Source organism: Setaria italica, chromosome VI (genome assembly GCF_000263155.2).
Source record: "Setaria italica strain Yugu1 chromosome VI, Setaria_italica_v2.0, whole genome shotgun sequence".
Taxonomy (NCBI): Eukaryota; Viridiplantae; Streptophyta; class Magnoliopsida; order Poales; family Poaceae; genus Setaria; species Setaria italica.
In genome coordinates this window covers 1390819-1395709 of record NC_028455.1, presented here as the reverse complement: position 1 = coordinate 1395709, position 4891 = coordinate 1390819, and positions in this window count along the sequence as shown.

Here is a 4891-nt window from a genome sequence, read left to right as displayed (position 1 = left end):
GTCGAACTCCTCGTACTTCTCGGGCTTGCCGGCGAACATGACGAACTCGCGCTCCGCGGCCGCGATGTACCGGGCCTCTTCGTCTGTCGGAGCCTTGACTTCAGGCGGCAGCGCCGGTCTGCTTGACGGAAATTAAGGGAAACCAACAGATCCATCACAGAGACCGGCGAAGCAAATCCTTGGAAGGATTTAAAACATGTGGAGGTTTCTTTGGATCGGATCGAGCCGTGGACACAGAGACGAAAACGGTGAAGAAGGTAAAGGTATACTCACTCGACGCGGCGCCGGGACGAAGACGCCATGGGCGAGCCCTGGATTTCCTCATGCACGCGCTTCAGGCTCCCCGAGGATCCCATCCGGTCTCGGTCGTCGGCAACGCCGCTAGCTCTCGTTCTCCTCTACCACCTGCCGCCGGCTAACAGCACCAAGAATGGAGACACGAGAATTAAAAGCCGGGCTCAACGCTTTTCATACGACAAGGAAGGCAAGTCGGCGGCGGCCCGGCCACCTAACAGCCCAAGTCATCTTTTGTCTTTTGCGTCCGGCCGGAAGAGTCGAGACCCTGGAGAGTGGACGACAGGCCTGCGTGCGCAGCCAGCGGCGTGGGAGGCTGAGGGCGGCAGCGGATGTTTTACTTACAGTGGGGCCCACCTGATTGACCGACAGTAAGCCCTAACTGAATTGAGATTGTTACAGCACAACCCCGAATGATGGTGCTTGTGCGTTTGATCCTGGGTTTTTTTTCGTTCCGACTATTTACACAGCAATGCAATAAACAGATGGAATCCAGAAAACAACTTGGTCGAACTAATGCTATGCTTCAAACGTGAGCTCCAGGTTCAAAGTGGATCTGAGTGAAAATCTGAGAACTTATTATAAAGAAATTTTAATTAGACCCCTAAATTATCTAGTATGGAAAAAATCAACAGTAAAGTTTTGTATGCTGTTGAGCTCTCCGAATTCGTATGAAAGAGTTACAGGGACTATTCTAGGCGCAGGTTCATCTGCTTACGGACCGTCCTAGCTAGAAATACAGGAGCAATTTCAAAAGGCCTGCTCTTCGAGCTCACCTTTGGATTTGCAACAGCAGGTGCGCTTCTTATCTGTTGATGAAAATAAAAGAATGGGAGAAATACAATTGATAAAAAACATTCAAAATTTATCAATGAATATTGTCGCACTCAATTCGGAATAATGTTTCCAGTGCACTACATGCAGCTGACAGGCCGGTACAGTGACATATACCAAACCCTGTGCCAGGTAGATGTATGCTCTACGTTGGCAAGAGACATGCATGGTCACAAGCAATGACGCCAATCATTCTGTACCGTACCTGATGATTCTTGATGTCCTCAAAGTGCTATATCTTGTATGTGCAATTCGACGCAGAATGTACTAATACAAGAATTCCACACACATCTATTATTGGAGGACATGGCCGAAGCACTTGATCTCGTATACCAAAATTGAATATATATTCTCCCCTGCCATTTCAAACGGAACATTGCATGGACATATAGCAAACACGATAAACGTTCTGAAGCCACTACTCTCACTCGAAGAGTGTGAAACAGAAACACGGGATAACAGAAACAGCAGCCAGATAAATCCCACAAGTACTGGCAATGCTGACGGGCACTGGTTAGGCATTCAACTACCCGATCTGGTTGGTCATGGGCTACGAAGATCCATGAAAGAGAAACACACACAGCTGAGTTTAGCAGATCATCTAGGCCTCACCATCGCCTCCCTGCTCCTCCTTGAGCCCGCCTTTGCTTGGCATGAACACATTGAAGCCGCGGATGAGGTCTGCGTGGCCATGGAACACGACCTGCAAGCGGTCCATCGTGCTGGCGACGTCTAAGCTGCAATAATCCACAGATAAGGAACAGCACAACAGACAAAGAATCAGCACGTCATTACATGCATGTCATGAACTGACGACCTCCCCCAATATAGTACTGCAAGCTAGCAAGCAATTGTTACCGACTGACCTCCCGAGTCTGAACTGACGCAGGACGGCGAGGAACTCCTCGTGCTTCTCGGGCTCGCCGGCGAACTCGCGCTTCACGGACGCCACGTACCGGAGCGCGTCGTACGCCGGCACCGTCGGCGGCCGGTCTGCGGGTGGTGCCGCCGGCGTCCTTGGCGAAGAGGGAACAAATCAGATCACCGGACGAAAATTAAAACTATCAGAGCATGCACAGACCGGCCGAACAAGCAAATCTCTCCAAGAAATTAAAAATGGGAGAGCTTTCTTTGAATCGCGAATTCAACCAGCAGATTCCGCATCGGGATGGAGGCGCCAGACGGGGGTACAGCAGGGCGTGAAGGTACTCACGGATTGCGACGACGCCGGGACGCCGTGGGCGCACCGTGCTCCTCCTCCCGCGCGCGCTTCATTTCTCCAGCTCCGGCGGCCGCCATGCTTCTTGCGTCTTGCCCTTTTGCCTGTCAGTTTCAGAAGACTGAAGAGAGTGGGGAGAGAGGGCGGCGCTGTGTGGGAGACAGGGTGACTCAGGGCGGCAGCGGAGAAGGTTAATTTTGCTTCGCTCCCGAGACACAAAACCCTAAACCATCTGCCTGATTGGCTGACAGTGGGCCCACATGAGATGAGGCTTTTTACAGCCGAGTGGTAATTAGACCTCTCGGCTCTCGTCACGGGATGGGCCCAGGATCCCTATCAGGGCTAGATGGGCCGGCTTGATAGAATTGCAAATATTTACTCCCGTGATCACACAATATAGCTTGCTTTGTTTTATTTTTTTCACATGCTATTTAAATGCCTGTGGGTTACTATTGGCAGAAAAAATGTATCAACTAAATCTGTATCATATGAGGATTTTGCAACTTGCCAAAACTCCCATAAAATACAACTTGTAACATTGTGTGATGCCAACACGCAATAGCCAGAACCACTCGAGCAAGCTCTTGCCAACCCATCCTTGCACCTGAGCGGGCACCTTTTTCTCACCACCTTGAGCAATATCTCAACATCTCAAGAACTCCACTTATACTTGCATAATTAGCTATATTGCTTTGGAGGCTGTAGTAATTTAAGATTAAAATAACGAGGCACTAACCATCATCCATGGCCAGCACCACCAAAACTTCTATTCCAATAATCTAGCCCATTGAAAGCAAAAGTTAAAATTGTTGCTTGCATTGTGTTTTAATATTTTTTTCTTTTCTTATTCACACAGCAATGCAAAAAGATAGATTGACTCATTTGTTTGGCCTATATGTACTATTGTACTACGATCAGAAAGACGCAGTTGTCAATTTGATATTTACCGAAAAGAAAGAGGTAATCGCATCGGCAGTTTCTTACATGCATTCATGCTTGCTAAAAGACAGCATGCATCACTTGAAAAGCTTTTCTCTGTTTCATTCATTTCTTTATAGATATCTGCATAGCCGTAAGAAGCATCGTAATCGGTTCCTCTCAGCCTAAACATCTAAACATCACAAATATAGTAGAAGCTTATATTATACCAACATGAAGAAATTTTTTTCCTGCAAGGCACTGTATTCAACCAAGATTAACTTAATCCGAGTAACTTAACACAGACCCTGGAGTGAAAGATGGACTCTAGGAAATTCAAGATCCAATGCAACTATAGAATTAAAAAAAACTCTAAATGGATTTATTGAAAGAAGAAAATGTATGCACCTATATAAAGACGACAATGCCAACATCGAAACCTTGCTCAACTGTTCTTTCAGCTTAACCTTCTTTTTAGGCATCAATGGATCGGAATGATGAATTGTTTTTTAAGGTTAACCATGCTGTGAATTAATTTTGTCTAAACAAAGGGTAAGCTCTGTGGTGGGAGGCATGTCTAACAGTGGCCAATATATTGTGAGAATGGTTAATAATTGTGTTTCTTGCATGGTTCAACTATGAGAGAACATCTTTATTAACCATCGTTTGATGCTAGGGCACTTGCCAATCTAGCGCTTATGGACCTTCTTGTTTATCAACCAGCAGATCCATTCAGCTGATATACAGCTCTACAACAAATCAGAAAATTACCGCAAAAGGTAAGAAATGATTATCTATAAACTTCTTCTCTTCAAAAAAAATTATATAAACTTGATTGTTTTGTGAATTTATATCAGATCATATATAGAAGCAAACTAGTAGCATTTGGGGAGCATAATATGTCGTTTTAATTAAGGTGATTACCCTGCAGTTTTGTTTATATGGTAGCATTTTTACATGAAAATTGAATTAAAATCGATGTTGCAAGAATCTTAGGAAATATGCCACCTATTCGCAAGCCCAACATGGGATTGAATGTTGCTTCAAAAGATGAAATATCTCACCCGGGTTTCTTATTCCCAAGCCCAAGATTGGAAAGAATATAGATACCACATATTTCATGAACACGTAGATCATCTGCAATTCAAAATATTGTTGTTTATACTTGGCAGTAGAGGGTAATCCTTTTTCCTAGGCCGAAACAGAATGAGAGCCCCACGCTCCCTACCGCAAGCCCCCCTTCCCCCTCCTCCGCTACCACGCTACCCGCCGCCACCGCCGCCGCCGCCGGCAGCCCAGCCCAGCCCCCTCCCCACCCGAAGAACTCCAGCGACTCCGCTGCCTAACCCGACCCCTCGCCCGCCATTCCCGCCAACCCCGCTCACGAGGAGAGCCTGGGAACAGTTCATCGCCACCTCCCCGCCGCCACCTCCACGGATCCACTATTCACCGCCTCCCGAGGTCGATTGGGTGCCGGCATCGCCGGATCCGCCTATCCCTTCACCGGATCTGAGGATCCCGCTGCAAGATCTACGCCCTGGAAGCTACAACCTCAACCTCGCCCAAACGGACAAGACGCGGTCCTATGCAGCAGTGGTCAGAGAAGGACGCTTCACTCACCCAGCG